Consider the following 26,777-nt stretch of genomic DNA (forward strand, 5'->3'; position numbering starts at 1 on the left):
TCTTTTTTCTGGGGACTCCAAATAAATTGATATTTTCTACAGGTTACTGAGGCTCTGTTGATTTTTTTCAGACTTTCTTCTCTGAGTTTCAGTTTGGATAGACTCTATTTCATATATATTAAAGTTCACTGATGTTTTTATTTTATACTATCTAATCTGTTATTAATCTCATCCAGTTAATGTATTAGGTATTGTATTATTCTGCTCCAAAAGTTCCATTTGGTTCTTTTTTATAGTTTATGATTCTCTTATCATTATTTTCATGTTTCCAGTACCTTTAAAGATATGAATGATAGCTGTTTTAAAGTTCTTTACTGCTTTAATATCTTTTATCGGATGTCAGTCATTGTTAATTTTATATTCTCGAACACTAGATTTGTTTCAGCTTTTAAATAGTGTTGCACATTGTTCTGCCAGGCAGTTAATTTACTTGCAATAATGTTGATCTTTTCAAAGTTTCCTTTTCGGCTTTGTTATGAAAAGTCTAGAGTAGCTTATGTTAGGGCCAGTTTTGCCATACTTCTAAACTATGACCTTTCTGGGGTTTCTATGGAAATGTCCTAGGTTTTAAATGAGGACTCTCCACTCTATCTGGTCAGAATTTTAACATCCCCGAGCCCTGTGTGAACTATGGGAATTCTCAGCTAATATCTTTCCTTGGCGTCTCTGTTTTCTATCTACAAATCTCTAGATTTGTATTCGGCATCAGACCCCAGGGACTCATGTGCAGATTTCTGGAGCTCTCTCTCTGCATAGCTTTCTCACCTCCCCTGTACTCTGGCCTGCAAATCCCAGCTATCTCATCTCTTTTCCACACTGGGATCTCTCTCCTGAAATCAAGGAGCTCATTCTGCTCATCCTGGGACTCCCATCCCTGTTCCTCTGGCAGGAAACCAAAGCGATTTTAGGACTCACCTTATTTGTTTCCCTTCTCAGGGATCAGAGTTGTGGGATTGCCTGTTATCTAGTGTTCTTAAAAGATGTCATTCTATATATTTTGTCCAGTTTTCTATTTGTTTAAAGTTAGAAGGCTCAGCTGGTCCCAACTTCTCCATCAAGGCCAGACGTCAAAAGCCAACTCATTTTCTTTTTATACTGCAAAAAGTAGAGCTTCCAACCATCAACAGCCTCAAAGAAAACTTCTTACAAAAGGTGTACGTGAATTGTATCTCTAGCACATGAATTTCAGGAACTGACACACTATACAATCATGAGACAATTAATTTTTCACAGAAAGTTCAGGAGAAGAGTAGCTATTTTGGAGTTCTTTGCTGCCAGCAGGGAATCACAAATGATTTTTTTTTTCCTGCCTGTAACTATTTTTGGCTTAGGTCACTGAATTCAGGCCCTTTTTTGTCAGAACTCTTTCTTCAGCTAGTGGAGCAAGTATATTCCATAGTTTGGCAGTTGGATAAGCTGCTGACAGGTACTGTCATTTGGTTTGCAACTTTGGTGATGGCGCAAGGGAAAAATGCCTCATCCAGGGTAACCAGATGGAATACCCAAAGGCGGGAGAAACAGAGAAGACATAATGAACGAAAGATGAATTTATTCCCTCATTGTTTCTGTCTTAGGGAAGAAATGCCATGGGAGGTGTTGGCAGAAGTTTGACATAAAAGAGTGGAGTATAATCATTTCGCTCCTCTTGGCAAAGGGTAGAGCAGTTGGCTTCTCTAAGAAAATAGAAGTTTCAGGGGAAAGCAACAAAAATATTCAGGCAATGAAAAAAAAAAAAAGAATCCGTGGGGAAAAAGGTTTATGAATTGACGCTGTTTATACTATGAAAAACTACTAAAGTGACTTCACATGTAGATTAGATTGCATTTATGCAACACTTTAAAACCCTTTCACAAAACACTGCTAGATTATCTGATGTTATCTTCGTAATAACCTGTGAGTGCAGGATCTTATTTCTATTTGTAGAGACATAGACTAAGGAGCAGAATTTAAGGGATTTGGCTCAAATCACAGAGCCAGTTGATTACAGAGACAAAACCAAATAATCAAACAACAACAACAAAACAGTTCAGTTCATTCCACAAGAGTATTTTGGCTACTCATTCTTCATCTCCATAAAGGATGCCACAAGGGAGATTCATTTTAATAAATAAAATCAGAAGCACAACATCACAACAGACTCCAGAAAGAGTATCTTGACATTTTCTGGACTTCTGGGTAAAGTTGGAAGACTGAATACACATACCAACTTCCACTACCTATCAAATATCCACTAAAATAGTAAAGGGATTTTTTTAAAGGTACAAATCCACAAAAACATGGATAACATAAAACAAAAACAAATTGGGGGAGAATACAAAGAAAAAGAAAAAGAAAGAAAGAACTTAGCTGCCCTAAGAAAACTGAATCCTCAGCTGGTGGCAAAAGACTCAGAAATTGTCAGTATCAGGTATTTCTGAAACTGTGGGTAAAGGAATAAGGGCTTTAAAAAGGGAAATTATCTGAAAGTCTAGTAGGCCTCAAATCCCCAACCTACTATGAATAGTCAGGAAACTAGCAATGCTCTGTTCCAGCAAAGATTGGAGGTCCTGGCTTTAATGTAAGATACAAATAAAAAAAAAAAAAAGTAAGATAGAGGCACCTCCCTTCTGGACTGATGTCACTGACAACAGTGACATCAGCTGACCTTAAGAGACACCTTACTAAAAATAGAGGAGATCTCTACCCCACTGGGCTCACATCATGCTGTCAGCTAGCCTTCACCACCCAGGAAGGGGACTGAAGATTCTCTGAAAAATCTCACCAGCCCTGGAGGATATAAATGTCAGAGGTTCCTATTCAGAGGCCTTGACAGAACAGCCTGCAAGGGAGCTCAGTCAACAAGCCATATTCATGTTTTCATATTTTCAGTTAGCTTCTTAGTTCCCTCTTAAAACTACACAGAAAGCCACAGACCAACACACATGTAAGGAAAGCTTCTTCCAATGGTGTGGTTTTTTTCTAACACCACCGAGCAATTCTCCAGTTCTTATGAAACAGTCACTGGGTATCCTACAATTTAACTCAATTTTGATACTTTCTACCTGGAGATAGCATCAGATCCCACAGGTTAAGGATTCAGTCCTAGAAGACTTACCCTGCTCTACTCCAATCCCAAGTCCAGGCTATGCTTCTAACCAACTGGCTATAAATCAGAGGTTCCCACAACTCCCTGGTTGGATTCAATTAATTTGCAAAAACTGCTCAGAGAAACATTTTGCAGAACTCAGAGAAACATTTGCTTATGTTTACTGGCTTTTTTTTTTTAATTTATTTATTTTGAGAGAGAGAGAGAGAGAGAGAGAGAGAGAGAGAGAACATAAACAGGGAAGGGGCAGAGACAGAGGGGGAGAGAGAGAATCCCAAGGAGGCTCTGTGCCTTCAATGCAGAGCCAGACATGGGGCTCAAACCTACAAACCACGAGATCATGACCTGAGCTGAAATCAAGAGTCAGATGCTTAACTCACTGAACCACCCTGGCACCCCATGTTTACCAGCTTCTTATAAAGGGTATTATAAAGGATATAGACGAACAGCCAGATGAAGAAGTACATAGGGTGAGGTCCAGAAGAGTGCCTAGAGCAAGAGTTTCTGTCCCAGTGGAACTGGAGTGTACCACCCTCCCAGTATATAGAAAGTTTATCAATTTAGAAGCTTATCAAATCTTACTGTTGGAAAGGTTTTATACAGTTTAATCTGTAGCCTTCCTCAACCCTGGCCTAGATGTCGGTGGGTGGGGCTGAGAGTTCCAACCCTCTACTTACTTAGTCTTTCTGGTGACCAGCCCATCCTGAGACTGACTAGTGGCACCATCCTAAGTCACCTCATTAAAGCTTAGATGTGCTCAAAAGGGGCTCCTTATGAATGACAAATGACATTCCTATCATTCAGGAAATTCCAAGGGTTTGAGGAGCTTTGAATCAGAATCTGGGAAAAAGACCAAATATATTTCTTGTACCAGAAATCGGAAAAAAGAACAAATGTATTTCTTATACCATACTTCTAAACTAAAGATGCAGGAGGAGGGGAGAAAGGGAGAGGAAGGAATGAAAGAGAGAGACTATGTAGCAGAAGAATCACCCCAGTCCTTACCAAAACAAACAAAGAAAAGAAAAACTATTGGGCATTTTTTGATCACTGGGAACAAAGAGAATATCCGTCAACCTACTAGAAAGGAAAAATGGGATTCAAAGTGGCTTAACCTTAATACTGTAAGTGAGATGACAATGGTGAATTCTTTCAAAATTCTGATGAAAAATTATTTTCAACTTAGAATTCATTACCAAGCCAAACTACCACTTAAAAATAAAGGAAAAAATATATTTTCAAACATGAAAAAATTTCAAAACAATTATTTTCTATAAGAATTAAATAAGAAAGGCAAGAAAAATCAGAAATAGGCTACAAAACAGAAAGAAGAGGTAAAGAATACCTCAGGATGATTATGAAAGAAGGTCCCAAGAAGGTGATCAAATATATATCAGAGAAGGAGTCAATTCAGACAGGTACAGCTAAGAGCAGTACAAAAGAGACTTCTTCAGGAAGACAAAATAGAAACCTGAATGTGAATGAATGCATTCAGAGGCATTCCAGACAGTTGTAGAAGAGTCTGAGGCTAGATTAATAACAGGTACTTAAAAATTAAGCAAATAAACAAAAGGGGACAAATATTAAAATTGTGTAGTAGAGAAAAGGTAATGATATGTCTATACAGGGCTCAGCTGTGATTATGGAATACAGTCCTAATATAAGAATAGTGAATATAGGGGCGCCTGGGTGGCGCAGTCGGTTAAGCCTCCGACTTCAGCCAGGTCACGATCTCGCGGTCCGTGAGTTCGAGCCCCGCGTCAGGCTCTGGGCTGATGGCTCGGAGCCTGGAGCCTGTTTCCGATTCTGTGTCTCCCTCTCTCTCTGCCCCTCGCCCGTTCATGCTCTGTCTCTCTCTGTCCCAAAAATAAATAAACTTTGAAAAAAAAAATTAAAAAAAAAAAAAAAAGAATAGTGAATATATTAAACCAAAATTAGATCATCACTGTATTGAGAATGAGATAAAAAGGTCACATGTATTTAGTGGGGCAAAGAGAGGAAAGGATTATATGATTATTTTTCAAAGAGAGAAATCAACAGCTTGGAAAAATGAAAAAGTATCAATGAAACAATGTTATTTAGAGACACTAGAATAAATGTGGAACCAGGTAGGTTGTATGTCTTGCTTTGCTGGGAAATACTGGGCCTACTAAATCCATATAATATCAAAAAGGCAACACAGCATGATTCTGAAAGGCATATTTGAGAATTGAACACACCTGGATTCTAGTCCTGACTCCACCATCTATTGGCTGTGATATCATGGGCATGGGAAGTTGAGGCTTCCTCATTCATAAAATAAAAAAAAATAATAATAGTTCTATTACATAAATATTTTTATTATTTTATCTAAAACATTATCAGGCATATAGTTGGCACTCAATATACATTTATTTAATGAATATTGGTGAAGAAATAGTGCATGTAATATGTTTAGCCTGATATATAATAAATATTCAGTAAAAATTAATATTGTGTTTACTAGCTGGTCTGTTTATAAGCATGTTCTAAATGTAAGCTCTTCCACTTCTCATCAAATTAGTGAGAGACAATTAGTTATTATACTGACTTTATTCTCAGAAACTTTGGAGGCATATTTAACTCCTGACTTTCTTGGCCAACCTTTCACAATAATCACTACACTCTATTAATTCACAATATTAACCACTTTGTATTATCTACCACAACATCTCCTTCCTCTTCTGAACTACCCTTATCTTCTCCCATTTGCCTTTGGCAAAAGTTTCCTAAATGGTTTCACTGCTTCAAATCTCTTACTTCTCAACTATATCTTCCACCTTGCTGCTAGAGTTACCTTTCTAAAAATATATATCTCATCATGTCACTTCTACACTAATACTTTCTAGATCCCCTCATTACTTGTGGCAGGGCACCCCTGCTCTTCATAGTATGCCCACTAAGCCACTATATAATCTCATCCAAACTCACCTTTTGTGTCCTGGTATTTCCCAACCCTCCTCTTTCCAATTAGCTTTCCTCCCCTATATTGCTTAAACACATTCCTTCCACAGTGCCTGCAATGCCATGTTCTTTCTCAGATCTGGGGCTTTGGACATACGGTTCTCTCTGCCTGGAAAGCTTTCCCTTCTTTCCCTTTTTCACTTGGCAAACACATTACAAATTAATTGCTTGTTGGTCTCTCCAGCTACACTATAGATTCCTTGAAGTTTGCACTATCTTACTTCCATGTGGCCCACTATTAGGTGCTAAAAATAATTGTTGACTAAAGGACTACAGCCCTATAATGACTAGTCATCCATTTTAGGGCTTTTGCTTACTAATAATTAAGGTGGTTGATTATTCCACATTACAAAAATTATATTCCACTTTTAAACAGTCAGATTTCCAGTTTTCCTTATGTAATATTCAATATTTAACTTGGTTAAGTATAGAGAAATCTAATATGCTCACTCCTCTGTAAATGAAGACAAGCTTTCCACTGTACCTTACTTCTATCCCCTCTAAGAAAACAAAATCAACTGATATGCACATGCCCATTTTAATAAACACAATACCTGCATTTTGGTGACTATTTACTTTCTTTCAATTTTTTTATTGGCTTAATTCCCACCTACCTCACTTCCTGGGAAACCCTTGTTAACAACCAGTACGTTTACATGTATATCTTTAAGTACTGAGATATGTAGATATACACACTCAACGCATCTATATGCACAACAATCCTCTATTCTACATCTTGCTTTTCTCATTCAGTGGAATCTATGGAAAGTCTTCTAAGTATATTAATTCATGTTGCATTGGCTGCATAATAATCCATTGTTTACTTAGATTTTTATGAAAGCTCTGCATTATCTTCTGGCCTTAGTTCAGGCTGATAAAAGAATATCATAGCCTGGGTGGCTTATAAACCACAGAAATTTATTTCTCACAATTCTGGGGGCTATCAACGCATCAGTAGCTTTGTTTTCTGGTGAGAACCCCTTCTTGTTTCATTGACAACAGTCTTTTTGCTGTCTTCAGAAGGTGAAAGGGGAGGGGAAGGTTTCTCTGGAGTCTCTTTTATCAAAGCACTAATCCATTCATGATGGCTTTGCCCACTTGACCTAATCACTTTCCAAAGTCCCCACTCCAAATACTGGCACATTGGTGATCAGGTTTCAACTATGAATTTGGGGAGTCACAAACATTCACTCTATAGCATGGCCAGTGAGAATAAAGCATTAGAACCTTCCTTGCCAACCAAATAAAAGAAAACCTATAGCTCAAAATGTTTGGCAGAGCACTTGAGTGGCTCAGTTGGTTAAGCATCCAACTCTTGATTTCAGCTCAGGTCATGATTTCATGGTTCCTGAGATCAAGCCCTACATGCATCAGCCTTTAGGCTGACAGCACAGAGCTTGCTTGGGATTCTCTCTCCCTCTCTCTCTGCCCCTCCCCACTGACACATGTGTTCTCTCTCTCTCTCTGTCAAAATAAATAAATAAACTTAAAAAAATTAAAAAACAAAATGGTTGGCAATTTCAGATTTCTGTCAGAATCGAGAAGATGTAAACAAACAAAATCTTAGCTGAATGTAATCAACTATGAAAGTTGGGTTAATGATTTATATACATATGTTGCTAGAAACATTTTCAAACTGTCTCAGGAATTTGCATTTGATTCATTTATATTCACTACAACAAAAACAGTACTGCAATTTATATGGTACCTCCAGGCATTTCATTTGTTAGACTGATTTACAGTAAATTGGTTTATTTCAGCATAATAAAGAATACTCTTTGCTATATGCCACTAAAATAAATTAATCAAGCAATTTAAAATTGAATTTTCACACCACAATCTTGTTTTGTTTTCTCACATATCTAAAATAACAGCATCTATCATCATTTAAAACCAATAATGTGATTTGTGTTTTGCAGAAACCAACAAATTAAAGACCAAACCTTTGCATTAGTAGCAACAGAAACAGCCAACAACATTTGAGAAATGAGTCTGATTTTTCCTTCACTGTTACTATAGCACTTGAAATCTGGGAGCAAATGGAGCCTAGTACAATTTTGTGATTGGTTTAAAAGCTGTAACACTTCAGGACAATGCAAATAGGTTCTCACATTAAAAAGACATTAAATCGCTCAGCAATTTAGAAGAAAAGGCATACAACTGCTCTTGAATTTTAAAATGTATTTCTGTGAAAAATTACCTCTGAGTTGTAGGAGACCCTGAGGCTATTGTGATGTACCCCTTCATGTGTGCTGTAAGTGATGGTAGCCTTCCCCAGGCTTTCCAGGGTTGAGAAAGGCAGCAGTCCTGTTGTTCAAAATATCTAAAGTGAGTGATTAATCATGAGCTCTATCATAAGCACATAAAGTGACAAAGATGGAAACACTGAAAAGCCAAGAGGCTTTGTGGAGGAGGTATAATCAACCCTCAATTAATTCTGCTAATGGAAAGAAGTGTTACGGATAACACAAACATCATTAAATGCCAAATGACAACCAGCCTGACTTTGTCCCAAAGATATAATGTTGAAACACATTTTCCTCCCATGGAACTATTACCCATGGGGATAGGTCTAAAATTTAACACAAACATTATCTTCAAAAGAATAATGCTTTGCAGTGTTAAAGGAGTTAGAGTGACAACATCTGACAAAGAGAAATACATTCCAGATACACCCCTTTCTAGAATAAGCACAGGTTTCTATGTACAGCCCCCATTCCTATATTCCTCAACCTTAACACAGATGGACTAAAAATTGTAAAGGTGAAACTGTTGGAAAATTAAAATTCTGCTGGAGTTTCCAAAAGTCACTGAGGATTGATGGGTCTGATAAAAACAGATGAAAGTAATCCAGGCTTATTAAAGTTTTTTCTTTTACAGGTATACAAACAGGGCTATACCCACATACACACTCATCAACATAGGGAGAACAGCCCCCTATTCATCAGTCATTTTTATCCAGACTTGCATAATGAATGTTCATTCAAGCTTCCAAAAATTAATATTCAGCAGGCATTAAGTCCTAGACAGTGTGCTAGATACTAAGGATGGACTGATCAACAAAACAAACTTGGTCACTGCCCTCATGGAGTAAAACACCCAACAGCTCTTAGCATATAAGTTCACAGTAAATATAACTATTTTTTTCCATTCCCCTTAGCTTCTTTTAGCTTGTTTACTCTTTTGTTAAATGGGAATAATGATATATACCTTAGAGCATTACTAAGATTAAGAGTTCTAATAAAATTCCAAAAACTGTTGATTGATTCGGAAATCTCCCTGGGCTGAGCAGCCAGCTGCTAAAATATCAACTTATATTAAAAAGGGGGTGGGTATAAGGATTTAGGGCAACATGCTGGCTGTCACTTCCTCTACAATGGCAAGTGCAAATAAGAAAAGAAATCAAATCTAATATAAAATCCATGGGGAAAGATGGGATCTTAGGAGTTTAACTAATGGTTGTCAATATTTAAGAACATGAAAGAAGTGAACCAAAAGGGCATCAGATTCCCAAGGAGATTGTTCTAAGTTTAGTGCCAACACAGAAAAGACCAAAAAAAGGTTGGTAAAATGTCAAAAAAAAAAAAAAAAACATACAAAATTAAAAATGATACTTGATTACACCAAGTGAACTTTGAGAGTTGGGAAAGAAGGTAGGAAAATGCCTAGTCAATAAATCAAAGATTATTCTTAAATATTTTTACTGGATTCCTTATTATTCATATTTATTGGTTGGTTTTATCACTGTAGAAAGAAGAATCACAAGATTTTGACAACCTACACACAAACATCCAAGCCTCTAGAATTCTACCTGGAAGATTTCGTTATTTCTCATTTAGGGCCATATATATGGAAAATGAATTGTCCAGATTTCCACCATATGTTTGAGTTTACAAATCAGTTATTCTCAATGATCTAGTACCCAGCTGAAATAAATACACATATAGCTATGTTCATGTGTAAAGAAACACAGGTGAGAACAAGATTTCTTTAGCCTCCTCTCTGTATAGACGAATTATAATCCAACTGGAAAAAGGAACATATACTAAAAGCCAGAAATATTCTGAAAAAGAAAATGAGAAAGGATAGCTCATCCTGATAATTAGACATGGTAAAAAGCTAAATTAGTTTGGTACTGAAGAAAAAGCATATAGATCAATAGAATGGAAGAGATAATTCAAAATCGATGTAAATCCATTTGATAAATGAGTATTTCAAATAAATTGTCAAAAAGAATAGATTATTCAATAAATCATGTTGAGGCAACTAGGTAACCAATTAAGAAAGTAAGGAGAGATTTGTATCTAGTTTGTAGCAATTAAATAATTTCCAGAAAGGTATAAGATTTAAACACTTAAAAACAAACCCATGTAGCCCCAATAGTTTATTTTTACTTTTGTTCCCCTTGCCTGAGGAATATATCTAGAAATACGTTGGCATGGCTGATGTCAGAGAAATTACTGTGCATGCTCTCTTCTAGGATTTTTATGGTTTCAGGTCTCACATTTAGATCTTTAATCCATTTTGAACTTATTTTGGTATAAGTAAGTGGTCCAGTTTTCCCAACACCTTTGTTGAAGAGAGTGTCTTTTTCCCATTGCATATCCTTTCCTGCTCTATTGAAGATTAATTGGCCATACAATTGTCGGTTTATTTCTGGGCTCCCTATTCTATTCTATTCTATTCTATTGATCTATGTGTCTATTTTTGTGCCAGTACCATACTGTTTTGATTACTACAGCTTTGTAATATAACTTAAGTCTGGAATTGTGATACCTCCAGTTTCGTTTTTCTTTTTCAATATTGCTTTGTCTACAGGGTCTTTTGTGGTTCCATACAAATTTTAGTATTATTTGTTCTAGTTCTATGAAAAACAATCTTGGTATTTTGATAGAGATTGCCATTAATCAATCTGTAGATTAATTTGGGAAGTATAGACATTTTAACAATATTTGTTCTTCCAATCCATGAGCATAGAATGTCTTTCCATTTGTTTGTGTTGTCTTCAATGTATTTTATCAATGTTTTATAGTTTTCTGAGTATAGGTCTTTCAAAGTACAGCCTTTTCAAAATAAAAGCTTCTGCATAGCAAAGGAAACAGCCAACAAAACTAAAAGACAACCTACTGAATGGGAGAAGTTACCTGCAAATGACATATCTGATAAAGGCTAAGTATCCAAAATATATGAAGAACTCATACAGCTCAATACCCAAAAAACAAATAATGCAATTAAAAATGGGCAGAACACATGAACAGATATTTCTCCAAAGAAGACATCAAGATGGCCAACAGACCCATGAAAAGATGCTCAATGTCACTCATCATCCGGGAAATGCAAATCAAAACTACATTGAGATATCTATCACCTCATGCCTCTCAGAATGGCAAAGATCAAAAACACAAGAAACAACAAGTGATGGCAAGGATGTGGGGAAAAGGAACACTTGTGCACTTTTGGTGGGAACTTAAGCTGGTGCAGCCCCTGTGGAAAACCGTATGGAGGTTCCTCAAAAAAACTGAAAAGAGAATTACCCTGTGGTACCTGGGTGGCTCAATCAGTTGAGCATCCAACTATTGATTTCGGCTCAGGTCATGATCTCATGGTCCGTGAGTTAAAGCCCCACATCGGGCTCTGCGCTGACAGTATGGAACCTGCTTGGTATTCTCTCTCTCTCTCTCTCTCTCACTCTCTCTCTGTTCTTCCCTGCTTGCACGCTCATGCGCTCCCTCTCTCTCACACAATAAATAAATAAACTTAAAAAGAATAGAACTACTCTATGATCCAGTAATCACACTACTGGATATTTACCCAAAGAATACAAAAACATTAATTTGAAGGGATATATGCACCCCTATATTTATAGCAGCATTATTTACCATAGCCAAATTATGGAAGCAGCTCATTCATCAACAGATGAATGGATAAAGAAGGGGTTGTATATATACATACATATATATGTGTATGTATGTATATACATATTCAGCCATAAAAAAGAATGAAATCTTGCCATTTGCAACAACATGGATGGATCTAGAGAGTATTATGCTAAGCGAAATAAGCCAGTCAGAGAAAGACAAATATCATATGATTTCACTTATATGTGAAATTAAGAAAAAAAACAAAGGGAAAAAAGAGAGAGAGAGAAAGAGAGACAAACCAAATAACAGACTCTTAACTATACAGAACAAACAGATGGCTACCAGAGGGGAGATGGGTGGGGGGAATGGGTGAAATAGGTGAAGGGGATTAAAAGTACATTTATCTTAATGAGCACTGAGTAATACCAGGACTTGTTGAATCACTATATTATAAACCTGAAACGAATATAATACTGTATTGTTAACTACACTGGAATAAAAATAAAAAATATAAATAAACCCATGAGTGTTCTAGAAGAAGGAATCAATAAATGCAGGCCTTTCTAAACAGGATACAATTTAGAAGTCATAAGACTACATTAAAAAATTATTCATCGGGGCGCCTGGATGGCGCAGTCGGTTAAGCGTCCGACTTCAGCCAGGTCACGATCTCGCGGTCCGTGAGTTCGAGCCCCGCGTCAGGCTCTGGGCTGATGGCTCGGAGCCTGGAGCCTGTTTCCGATTCTGTGTCTCCCTCTCTCTCTGCCCCTCCCCCGTTCATGCTCTGTCTCTCTCTGTTCCAAAAATAAATTAAAAACGTTGAAAAAAAAATTAAAAAAAAAAAAATTATTCATCAAAAAAATTTTAAAAATAATACTCAAGACTGGGGAAAATCTTTATAATACATATATGAAAGGAATAATTTCCTTAACAAAGAAGTTATAGGAATCAAGATTAAGATAAGTAATCTAATAAAAAATAAACAAAGAATATGAACATATAATTTAAAAATAAAAACAAATGGTCAATAGGCATGGAAAAAATTCATAATTCAAGAAATGCAAACCAAAACAAGATGTTATTTCCACCCATAAGATGAGCAAAAAATTTTAAAGTTTAACCATGACCAATACTGACACTGTTGGTAGAAGTGTAAATTTATGCAACATTTTGAAGGCAATTTGACAACACCTTCTAAAATTTAAAGTGTATGTACTCTTGGACCTAGCAAGCCATTGGAATTTATCTACAGCCACCCTTGCAAAAGCCAACCAAGATATATATATATATATATATATATATATATATATATATATATATATATGTATATGTGTATATATGTATGTTTATATGTATATATATAAATACTCACACATATATATACAAGATATATACATATATATACAAACACTATTAACTGTAGCTGAACACGGAAACACATGTTTCAGCATTATAGTTCTTACTAAATAAAATATGACATACCCAGATTATGAAACACCATGCAGCCCATGACACAGGATAGAAATCTATATTAGCTGGTAATGGAAAGATAGCTAGGCCATATTGTTGAGTTATGAAAGTGCAGAATAGTATATAAAGCATGATCCCTTTGTGCGTAAAAACACAGAAAAATTTCTATATGCTGGTAAATGCATGGATGAAGGACTGTGGATGAAGGACTAGAAGTTATTTAGAATCTTTCTATACTATCTGGGTTTACTATAAGCAGGTCGAACCTTATTTTTTATGTCATAGCAATACAGGCAATTTCCTAAAATATATTTTACCATATGTTTAAAAATGAACAATTTCAGTTAATATTAAAATATTGTATCAGTTATTTGGAACTCAATTAATCATCCACTGAGCAACATAAGGCTAAGAAACCTCCATCTAGTCACACATGCGACCGTATGTTCCAGTCCCTATGTTCCTCTGACCATGAGGAATAAAGGAACAGAGATAGGATTTTTTCCTTAATAAGGAAACTAGTAATTAACCCTCTGCTAATTAGGATATCTGAAAAATATAATCATATACCTAGGAGTCTGCCTAGATAATTTCCTTAATAAAAAATCCTACTGAGACCTAAGCAAGTCCTAACCCTAGAGTCTAAAAAGATCTCTGCACAAAGGCAGTTGTGTGAGTTACGTTTAGGCTGAAAAGTCTTGCAAGACAGGAAGAGTGAACAATAAGTACTTGAAGTCGAGTGGAGCAAAAATTAAAAAAATAAAATGGCATTTTCTTTAACAAATGAATTGCAACAAGGAAAATAGAGATGGAGGGGAAAACAATAGATTAAAAGAGACTTAAATGATGTATTCACTGCAACAGATTAAGAAAAGGTGTCCCCTTCTTCAGTCTACCCTATGCAATTTAAGTTTGTAGTGCTTTCCAATCTGACACTAACTTGGCAATGTTACTTGCTTTGGCCAAAAGAATGAGATAGAAGTGATGTTGTGCCACATCTAAGCCCAAACTAGCATGCTATTACTGTCTCACTCCTTTGCCACTGCTATGAGAACATGCCTGGAATAGTTTACTGCATGGTGACAGACATATGGATTAGGGCCAAATCATGCACATCACCCCAGGTATGGCCCATCCACATAGCCAATAGCCAGCCAAACCCAGATATTCAAATGAACCAAGATCAACAGAGTTGCCAAACTGACCCAGCTACACTGTGTTAAAAAGAAGCAGACCCAAGGGGCACCTGAGTGGCTCAGTCAGTTAAGAGTGGAACTCTTGATTTCTGCTCGGGTCATGATCTCACACTTCACAAGATTGAGCCCCACATAGGCTCTGCTCTGACAGAGTGGAGTGTGCTTGGGATTCTCTCTCCTCTCTCTCTGCCCCTTCACCACTTGTTCGTTCGTTCCCTCTCTCTCTCTCTCTCAAAATAAATAAACTTGAAAGAAAGAAAGAAAGAAAGAAAGAAAGAAAGAAAGAAAGAAAGAAAGAAAAAGAAACAGATCCCAAAAAGAAACAGACACTTTTGCTAAGGCCCACCAAGATTTAATACCTGAATTAACTGCAGTTTCAGCCTCCCCCAGTAGTGAAATTTTAAACCAATCAGTCTGGTATTTCTTGATTAGCACTAATGAGTTAATATGCATGATAAGATCCCCCGACTTCCCCTAGGAAAGGAAACCTTGCCTGAAATAATCCACTCTTCTTGCCTGAAATAATCCACTCTTCTAACTTCCTTGTTCCAATGCTCCTTTTGCCTATAAAATCCTTCAATTTTGTACCACTCAGATCTTCTCTTTGCTAGATGAGATGCTGCCTGACTTATGAATCGAATAAAGCCAATAAGATCTTTACATTTACTCTGTTGCATTTTTTTTTTAACAATTAGCAATAACTTCTTGTTTGTTTTTACCTCAGAAGTATTGTGGGGTTTGTTACAAAGCATTACTGAAGGAATAAATGATACATCCACCAAATTGCAATATAGAGATCTTACGTTTTGATTTGAGCAAACTGTTAAAATAAATATGTCAACTGAGAAACCAAACAGTATTTGCTGACATTATGGAAATATTCCCCTTTTTTCTCTCCCATGCTGACACTGAGTTGTAATTCACTTTCTTTGCAGTATGATGATAGTAATGTAACTGTATACCTTAAGAGTCCTACTCTCTTAAAGACATACTAAAATGATAAGATGCCTTGGATTTACTTGAAAATAATTTGTGAACCAGGGTGGGGAAATGATAAGTCAGGTAATTTGATAATCATTGAAGATGGGTGATGGTTATTTGGGGCTTAATACCATTCTCTCTACTTTGATATGCTTGCAATTTTCCATAATTGAGAAGTCATGCCTGGGGGATAAAACAGGTTTATATCAGGAGCAAACAATTAAAACAGCAGTACATCAGGAGAAAAAAATACATAGGTTAGTTGAAATCAAACTGGCTTGTATTAAATATATCATTTATTCATTAAAAAATAATAATATATGTGTGCCTAGTATTTGTCAAGGACTGGGAATAGAAGAGTGAACAAAACAGACAAAAGTACTTGCCCATAAAGGAACTTACATTCTAGTGGGAAACAGATACTAAATAAGTACAAAATTATATATCAGACAGTGATCAGTGCTGTGGAGAAAAATAAAGTAGGGAAGTGGGATTGGGGATACGAGGAGCCAGGAGAAAGTAGTTTTCTGTTTTATTTTTTCTTAAATTTTTTTTTTCAACGTTTATTTATTTTTGGGACAGAGAGAGACAGAGCATGAACGGGGGAGGGGCAGAGAGAGAGGGAGACGCAGAATCGGAAACAGGCTCCAGGCTCTGAGTCATCAGCCCAGAGCCCGACGCGGGGCTCGAACTCCCGGACCGCGAGATCGTGACCTGGCTGAAGTCGGACGCTTAACCGACTGCGCCACCCAGGCGCCCCAGTAGTTTTCTATTTTAAAGAGGGTGGCAAGGAAGGGCTGGCCAATAATGTAGCATTTGAGCAAAGGGGAGCAGGAAATTAAATGCCTGATAATTTACAGAATAGAAAGATACTAAATTTCCCAGACACTTAGAAACATGCATTGGCCTCTCATACTGCAATGCAGCCTTCAGAGATTTTCACACGTCAGTCTGAGCAATGCGAATTTTTTTTTTTTTTGCTTCATTCTCAAAGATCAAACATTTACTAGCCATATTTCAAATTCCTCAGGAAACCTTGCTATAGTTCTTTATGTTCTGTATTTGTGTATATAGATATTTGAATAAGCTTAATAAGTTATACTTCATAGAGAACGCAAACCTAAACATGAACTGCATACTCTGTCTATATCAAGAATGTGATTTAGTATCCCTCATTTCAACTGCTACTACAGGAGCCCAAATTACCATCCACACCGAATTACTACAACAGCTTCCCAACAAGTCACGTGCTTCCACCCTTTCCTACGGTCTATTCCTAAGACAACAGCCAGAATGAACTTTCTGAAATAAAAGTCAAGTTAATCACTCTTCTTTTCAGAACTCTGACTCCCTATTTTACTCATAGAAACATCCAGACTTCTAACATGGCCTAAGAGGCACTAATGCTGCATCCTGATCATTCACTTCCAGCCAGTTCTTACTACCCTTATCCTCATCCACTCTGTTCCAGATGCACTGACATCCCTGACGTTCCTCACTTGTCCCAGACATGCCTCCAACTTGGGTATCTGTACTGACTGCTCCATCTGCCTGGAGAACTTTTCACCAGATAGCTACATGGCTAACTTCCTCACCTCCTTCAATCCTTTGATCAAGTGATAACTTCTCAGTGAAACAATACCCTTTCTCCTCTTCTACAGATTTGCCCTTGGGTTAACATTTTAGCACTGTCCCCTAGAAATCTGATAAAGGTGGAAGAACAGCTATAGTACTAAGAACTGTGATTATTGTAAAAACAACTCCTGATTGCTAAGTAGCATCTGCACTGAAAGTTATGTGTATGAACCATAAATTCAGGTTGGATGTCCCTGAAAGTGTTAACTCTTGTAAGTAAACACGTCCCTTGAAGGAACATGTTCCCATTTCTGAGACTATGAGATACCAGGTCATATTTGGAACATGAGGCTTCTAAGCCTTGAGTGGATAATGTACTTATCCAATTAAATCTCCTCTCCTCACACCTGGGCTAAAACTTGGGTGCAGGTGCAAAAAAGACTGGCTCCTGGATGACAATGCAGATGGTTTCCAGAACTACTTACTCCCACTGAAGAGAAACATCTGACTGCTTTGCTGGCATGCTATTTTTCCTGACCGCTATCCCCATAAGTGAAGCTTATTTTAAGTCTGGCCTATGGTAATTTAGCTGAACCTAAGAAAACTTCCAGGTGGTAATCATACCCAGAGCTAAAGAGTAAACTGGCTGGAAATCAGCCATGAGGCAGGCAGACAGGAATGTGGGAGAACTAAAAAGGCCCTGAAAGAGATATATGGGCATGTGGACAGTCCAGGAATGCAAGACTAAAAGGTCAGGAGCTGAAGTCTGCAGGCACTAAAAGGAGAAACTGTGAGTAAGCTCATCTACATAGCTACCCTGCTGTTACCCACCCACATCTAGCATGTCTGCAACCTGCTTCCTGGCCTTTGGATGGATCCTGTGCAGCAAACTCTTAAACTCCCTATATTGCTTCTTGCACCTGCTGGTGGAACTCAAAATCGTCTGCACCTGGCTGGAGTGGAGGCCACAGCCAATCAGCAGCAATTTCCGGAAAGGCCATCCTGAACAAGTACAGTGGCTGAGTCAGAGCCTTAAACCAAGCCAGAGCACCTCATACCAAGGCAGCTCTGGCAACAGCTGGAACATGTGAGAAACTATGGCTCTAGGTCCAGAATGTTGGGTCCAGGGACTCAAGATCTAGCTCTCAGACTTCCTCCTCCTCCGCCCCTGTTTACTGCTCTGGCCAGATTCCTCATCACCCACCCTCAGTCCAGATATTCTCTGGCTACCACAAAGCAGGTGCCATGTTCTAATATGTTCTTGGCCTAATCTCTCAATTTATATAAAGGAGATTTTTGAAATTGCCTGAAAAAAAATGCTTTTGAGTTGTATTTTGAAGACAATGACAAAAGCTAACCCATAAAATCTCTCTGGCATTAGCTCCTGGGGAGAAGTTTATAATCTCTATTCAGAATGTTCTGTAGGGCTTGGTTTCCTAATCAGCAAGTGGGCCATGTCAACAAAGGAATATCCCATTTCCAGAGACCCTTCACAGTGTGACTCCTATCAGCTTCTCTAGTTTCATCTACCTCCACTCCAGACCTTTCCTGTCCTGCCTACTCCTGACATGCTGCACATTCTCACCATGTTCATTTCTACACATTAGGCCTTTTCACACCTCTCTGCTTTGTTAAATATTATTTTCTCTGCCTGGCATAGACTTTTCCAACTCACTTTCTCCATTTAACTTGGAAAAGGTCCCTGTAGGCTAGCTGAGTCTCTTGACCTAAAGTCACCTTTGCTGTAGGTGGCCCTCTCTCTAGCAAGTGCTTCTTCCCTTTTACTTTCAGACCTGCCCATATCTTCATTAAATTTTTCTCAAATTATTCCATTTTTGTGTGTTCCAACTCCTTCCTACTGGGACTCTAACTACATTTACAAAAATGCATTCAGCTTTTTTACAGGTCAGTTTTTTAATGAAGATTACACTTGCCTCAAAAGTGAAGACTCAATTATTTTATCTATTTGTTCAGTAGCTTAACAAGTATTTACAAGTTCCTCCACTATTTCAGGGATTGTGCTAGACCCCAGGGATAAAATGACAAGCAATAAAGGCCATGCCCTCATGGAATTTACTGTCTACTAACAGTCATTAAAAGACTTCCTTGGGAATTCTTAATTTGGAAGGCCACATCACACATCATATCAAACATTTTTAAACCTGCCAGTAAGAGTTATGAAAGTAGTCTTACAAATTTGTGTTAACATTATTGGACACAAGTAGTACATGTAACTCATAAATTATTATGATTTTATGGCAATTATACTTATTGAGGACTTTTTTAAAAATATAATTTATTGTCAGGGGCGCCTGGGTGGCGCAGTCGGTTAAGCGTCCGACTTCAGCCAGGTCACGATCTCGCGGTCCGGGAGTTCGAGCCCCGCGTCAGGCTCTGGGCTGATGGCTCGGAGCCTGGAGCCTGTTTCCGATTCTGCGTCTCCCTCTCTCTCTGCCCCTCCCCCGTTCATGCTCTGTCTCTCTCTGTCCCAAAAATAAATAAACGTTGGAAAAAAAAAATTAAAAAAATATATATAATTTATTGTCAAATTGGCTAACATACAGTGTGTAAAGTGTGCCCTTGGTTTTTGCAGTAGATTCCTGTGGTCCATTGCTCATATACAACATCCAGTGCTCATCCCAACAAGTGCCCTTCTCAATGCCCATCACCCATTTTCCCTTCTCCCACACACCCCTATCAGCCTCAGTTTGTTCTCTGTATTTAAGAGTCTCTTATGGTTTGCCTCCCTCCCTCTCTGTAACTTCCCCCCCTTCTCTTCCCCCATGGTCTTAAGTTTCTCAAGTTCCACATATGAGTGAAAACATATAATATTCTGTCTCTGACTTATTTCATTTAGCATAATACCTTCCAGTTCCATCCACGTTGCTGCAAATGGCATGATTTCATTCTTTCTCATTGCCAAGTAGTATCCCATTGTATATATAAACCACATCTTCTTTAACCATTCATCAGTTGATGGGCATTTAGGCTCTTTCCATAATTGGGCTATCATTGAAAGCTCTGCTATAAACATTGGGGTACATGCACCCCCTATGACTCACCACTTCTGTATCCTTTGGATAAATTCCTAGGAGTGCTATTGCTGGGTCGTAGGGTAGTTCTATTTTTAATTTTTTGAGGAACTTCCACACTGTTTTCCAGAGAGGCTGCACCCGTTTGCATTCCTACCAGCAATGCAAGAGGGTTCCTGTTTCTCCACATCCTCATCAGCATCTGTTGTTTCCTGAGTTGTTAATTTTAGCCACACTGACCAGTGTGAGGTGGTAACTCAGTATGGTTTTGATTTGTATTTCCCTGATGATGAGTGACATTGAGCATCTTTTTTCTTTTTATTTTTTTTTAATTTACATCTAAATTAGTTAGCATATAGTGCAACAGTGATTTCAGGAGTAGATTCCTTAGTGCCCCTTACCCATTTAGCCCATCCCCCCTCCCACAACTCCTCCAGTAACCCTAAATTTGTTCTCCATATTTATGAGTCTCTTCTGTTTTGTCCCCCCCGTTTTTATATTATTTTTTCCCTTCCCTTATGTTCATCTGTTTTGTCTCTTAAAGTCCTCATATGAGTGAAGTCATATGATTTTTGTCTTCCTCTGACTGACAAATTTCACTTAGCATAATACCCTCCAGTTCCATCCACATAGTTGCAAATGGCAAGATTTCATTCTTTTTGATTGCCAAGTAATATATACATTGTATATATATATACCATATGTTCTTTACCCATTCATCCATCGATGGACATTTGGGCTCTTTCCATACTTTGGCTATTGATGACAGTGCTGCTATAAACATGGGGGTGCATGTGTCCCTTCGAAACAGCACACCTGTATCCCTTGGATAAATGCCTAGTAGTGCAATTGCTGGGTCAAAGGGTAGTTCTATTTTTAGTTTTTTGAGGAACCTCCATACTGTTTTCCAGAGTGGCTGCACCAGTGGCTTGCATTCCCACCAACAATGCAAAAGAGATTCTCTTTCTCCGCATCTTCGCCAACATCTGTTGTTGCCTGAGTTGTTAATGTTAGCCTTTCTGACAGGTTTGAGGTGGTTTTGACTTGTGTTTTCCTGATGATGAGTGATGTTGAGCATTTTTTTATGTGTCGGTTGGCCATCTGGATGTCTTCTTTGGAGAAGTGTCTATTCATGTCTTTTGCCCATTTCTTCACTGGATTATTTGTTTTTTGGGTGTTGAGTTGGATAAGTTCTTTATAGATTTTGAATACTAAGCCTTTATCTGATATGTCATTTGCAAATATCTTCTCCCATTCTGTCAGTTGCCTTTTAGTTTTGCTGATTGTTTCCTTTGCTGTGCAGGAGCATTTTATTTTGATGAGGTCCCAATAGTTCATTTTTGCTTTTGTTTCCCTTGCCTCCGGAGATGTGTTGACTAAGAAGTTGCTGTGGCCAAGATCAAAGAGGTTTTTGCCTGCTTTCTCCTCGAGGATTTTGATGGATTCCTGTCTTACATTTAGGTCTTTGATCCATTTTGAATTTATTTTTGTGTATGGTGTAAGAAAGTGGTCCAGTTGCATTCTTCTGCATGTTGCTGTCCAGTTTTCCCAGCACCACCTACTGAAGAGACTGTCTTTATTCCATTGAATATTCTTTCCTGCTTTGTCAAAGATTAGTTGGCCATATGTTTGTGGGTCCATTCCTGGGTTCTCTATTCTGTTCCATTGATCTAAGTGTCTGTTCTTGTGCCAGTACTATACTGTATTGATAATTACAGCTTTGTAATACATCTTGAAGTCCAGAAATCTGATGCCTCCTGCTTTGGTTTTCTTTTTCAAGATTGCTTTGGCTATTCGGGGTCTTTTCTGGTTCCATACAAATTTTAGGATTATTTGTTCTAGCTCTGTGAAGAATGCTGGTGTTATTTTGATAGGGATTGCGTTGAATATGTAGATTTCTTGGGTAGTATCAACATTTTAACAATATTTGTTCTTCCTATCCAGGAGCATGGAATCTTTTTCCATTTTTTTGTGTCTTCTTCAATTTCTTTCATAAGCTTTCTATAGTTTTCAGTGTATAGATTTTTCACCTCCTTGGTTAGATTTATTCCTAGGTATTTTATGGTTTTTGGTGCAATGAGCATCTTTTTAGTTGTCTGTTGGCCATCTGGATGTCTTCTTTGGAAAAGTGTCTGTTCATGTCTTCTACCCATTTCTTCACTGGATTATTTGTTTTTTGGGTGTTCAGCTTGGTAAGTTCTTTATAGATTCTGGATACTAACCCTTTATCCAGTATGAAATTTCAAATATCTTTGAGGACTTTGAAATTAAGAAACAAACTTCTCAAATGCAATGAAATGTTTGTGAATAGCCAACTCAATAATGGAGTCAACATTTAATTATTTATTAATTTGGATTTTCTTTCTTTTTTAATTTTGGATTTTTTATTAATTTGAATTTATAAATTTAGATTTTTCAGTTTTATTTTCCCATTTTTGAATTTGGTAGACACAAGAATAGTATTCACCAATATCTGGCTCTCCTCTCTTCTGGATAAATAGAAAGCTATACTTCTCATTCCCTACAGTTGAGCAAAGCCACGTAATTAGTCCTGCCCAATGGAAGGTGAGTGACGAGGCAGAGAAAAGCCTGTGCTGAGCTCTTCAGGCGCTCTCTTATTCTACCTTGACAATCATGAAGGCTGTGTTTTCTACATAATGCAATTTAAGAGATGGTGGAAGTTCTATCAGCCTCAGTTCTTCAGGGACTTTGGAAGCCCAGAATGCCCTTTTTCTCTCTCTCTTTTTTTTTAATGTTTATTTATTTGAGAGAGAGAGAAAGACCTCGAGCAGGGGAGGGGCAGAGAGAAAGGGAGAGAAAAAAGAATCCCAAAGGCTCTGCACTGCCAGCACCAAGCCTAATACAGGGCTCAAACTCACAAATCTATGAGATCATGACCTGAGCTGAAATCAAGAGTCAGAGGCTTACCTGACTGAGTCACCCAGGTGCCCCCAAAATGCCCTTTCTCTTGTCATTAACATGTAACTAACATGTAACATAAACTAGAAATAAAGTCCTCTGCATTAATACACTAAGACCTGGGAAATAATTGTTAACGCAGTGCAATCTAACCAATGCTGACTAGTACAAAGCCCCATTTTGTTTTTTGCAGGTCTTTTACATTTTCTGAGGCCCAGCTTTCAGGCTTTAGACATTATGTCATCACCACCTAGTAAAGGAAACAATTCTAAGTCTAGTAAAGGAAATAGATCAAATGAGAAGTTAAAACTGAATAAATGCAATTCATTCAACAAAGAGTTATTGAGCTCATACTATATGGAAAGAAGATCAGGTCAACTTCCCCTAAATTTCCTAGGTAGCATGAGAGAATAGTGGATACTGGGGCCGATTCATAGTCTACAATTCAGACTTGGAGAAAGAAGAATGGATGCTCTATAGACAAGCAGTGTCTGCTACAGGTCCAAAGCTATAATGGCTTCTTTTACCAATGGCCCCAAACAAAAAAAGGATAAGACATTTCTGATACTAAGGAAATGATTATTTCTCTAGAAAGATAAACTAAGACACTGCACTATGTTGTTTTAGTCTGCAGGCTATTAACAGAGGCTAAAGAGGATGGTCTCCTATAAGGAAAATGGCCATTCCATTAAAGAGATGAAAGCACTTTCTCTTCAAGTGGGGTTTGAGAGAGAAAGAACCTGGCTACCTAAGAGATGACACTAATCAGGAAAAAGAAGAAAGAAAAGAAAAGAAAAGAAAAGAAAAGAAAAGAAAAGAAAAGAAAAGAAAAGAAAAGAAAAGAAAAGAAAGAAAACAAGAGAAAAGTTCTTAAGGCTTCTGGCCTAGGAAGTACTCCAATCTCTTTTTGGCTTGCTAGTGATTCTATAGTTAAAACATCACCTTGCATAATGCTCCCTAGGAAGCCAAAGCAGGGAGGCATACGCCATGCAAAGAAAGCTAGCCTACAAAACTGGGAGACAAAAAGCAGAATTTGTGAGGCAGAGAACCACAGAGAAGAGAAGAGAACTAAACAGAGAAAAAAATGCCAGAAATCTGCATTAGGATCTCAAGTCTTGGCTGATTCTAAGATCCCATACAGCTGGTCAAAGAGCAACTACAATGAAAAGAGCAAGTATCAGGTTGCTATAAACTGACTTGTCTACCGGTAACACTGAGTTATGACCAAACACAGTAGAAACTTCATGAACACCTGAGACATTCGATAGAGACACCAGAAAGGCCACACCTTAGTCTATTTTTCTTAGGTTCCCTAAAGAGCCTTCCAACTTGATTATAGCAGGACATGTCTTACTTTTTCCTCCCAGAGAAATAGGCAACTTTCTTCAGCATCAAAATTGTTTCATCTACCCTTAGATAACATGAATAAATTATTTTAATGGCAACAAATTCCAAAACCAACAGAGAAAGGAAAAGAAATCTTAAATAGACTGATATCAATTAACAAAATTTCAATTGTAATTAGAAACCTTCCTAGACAGAAAATGGAAGTCCATTTCTGCTTCACTCAGATGGAGAATTCCATTAAACATTTAAGAAAGATGCAACACCAATCTTACAAACTCTCCTAGAAAATAGGAAAAGACAGAACACTTCCCAAGTCATCTCATGAGACCAATACAACCCTAAAACCAAAACCTGCCAAAGATATTACAAGAGAAGAAAAGTACAGGATAATAACGCTCAAAAATATAGATGCAAAAGTCGTTAACAAAATATTAACAAATTGAATAACCTCAACATAGGAAAAGTTAAGTTACAGATGAGGTTTACCCCAGGAATGGAAAGTTGGTTTAACATTTTTAAATCAATCAATATAATTCACCATATTAACATAATTAGAATATTCATATGATCATCTCAATAAATGCATATAATAATTAAATGAACTCAATAATTAGATGAACTGAATAAAAATTAATATCCATTCATAATAAAAACTCCCAGAAGACTAGAAATAGAAAGAAACCCATCCTGATAAAGCATATTTACTCCCCCACCAAAAAAAAAGCCCTACTGCTACATAATTCTTAATAGAGAATAAATAAACATGATGCCACTAAAATCAGGAAAAAATGAGGTCAACATTGTAACAACAAATGTTCTAGCCAGGACAATTAATCAAGAAAACAATTGCAATGAAAGAAATATATAGTTTTTAGTTACAGATGACAATATTATGTAAAGAGAAAATTGCACACTTTTACTTCTTCATTCCCCTAGTGGTGACCACTTCGGTTGCCTCTGAATGACAACAGTGATAAATTTCCTTACATGCACATGTAGAAAAATTTCCATGTGATATAGGGGCGCCTAGGTGGCTCAGTTGGCTAAGGCTCCAACTCTTGGTTTCAGCTCAAGTCATGATCTCCCAGTTTGTGAGATTGTGCCTCCTGTTGCTTTCTGTGCTGACAGCGTGGATCCTGCTTGGTATTCTCCCTCTCCCTCACTCTGTCTCTGCCCCTCCCCCCTCCCTCTCTCACAATAAATAAACATTAAAAAAAGAAAAAAGAAAAAGAAAAATTTCTGTGTGACACATACCCAGAAATGGGATTGCTGATTCTTAGGGTACAACCACACTATTAATTTAATTTCCAGAAATACTAAACCAGTGCCCATTCCAACCAGCAGTGAATCATGTATTTTGAACTTAAACTTATTTAAAATGTATTCTGCCATTTAAAGTGGCAGAATAATCTATTGAAATAATTTTGTTTTGTTGCTGGCTACTCTACAGCTACACTCATTAGGAAGAAAGGAAGGATGTCATTTCCACATCCAGTCAGGGGGTCAGGCCTTGATTTCTCAGGACTGGGCCAGATCTAAAGAAGAATAAACAATCACATTGTGTGTCAGAGCTCTAACGAGGAGTTACCATACAGGAATCCACTACCAAGAAGATAGCCCCTAAAAAGGGCTTTATGCTACAAAGGTCTGGGTCCATTCAGAGAATGAAAGAAGCTTTGGAAAGTAGAACAGAATAGAGGTTTTATGGAGTATTATCTGGCAGGTTGATAGTTGTTGATTCTCTAGGATTGCAAATTTGCCATAGATGGGTATCAGGACTGATCTGCCTAAAATGCCTGTACAGTAAAAGAACAATAGAAGGCTCTGATTAGGTAAGAATTGTTAACACTCCTGGGAGTCTAAGTGAGAGTCTCTCTGGTTAAACTTGGTGCCGTGGAAAAGAAGCACCCACTGGAGCATTAACCTTCAGTAGAATGTTATGCTGGCCTTTAAGGACCTTGTGAGTCCCCAGCGTTCTTGCAAAAGTCAAGCAAGGGAAAGAAATCTGTGAAATAAAATGCCTGATAATGAACTTTCAAGCAATCTTCACAGATGGAACCAGAGTTAGCCTCATTTTGACCCCCATCTCTCAAAAAAGTAAGTCCACCAAGGCATAGTCTAAGAATCATTTTTCTTATCCCTGTACCTTCTTTCCCTTGTTTATCTCTTAGATTTCTACAGCTTTAAATGCCATCTATATGCTGATGACTTCTATTTCTATATCCAATTAGGAAATGCACACACTTATACTGAACATATTCCCTATAACCATATCCCCTACTTTTTCTTCTTTGAACTTCCCATTGTTTGTTTGTTCTAACATGTTTGC

The sequence above is a fragment of the Lynx canadensis genome, chromosome D1 (genome assembly GCF_007474595.2).
Source record: "Lynx canadensis isolate LIC74 chromosome D1, mLynCan4.pri.v2, whole genome shotgun sequence".
NCBI lineage: Eukaryota > Metazoa > Chordata > Mammalia > Carnivora > Felidae > Lynx > Lynx canadensis.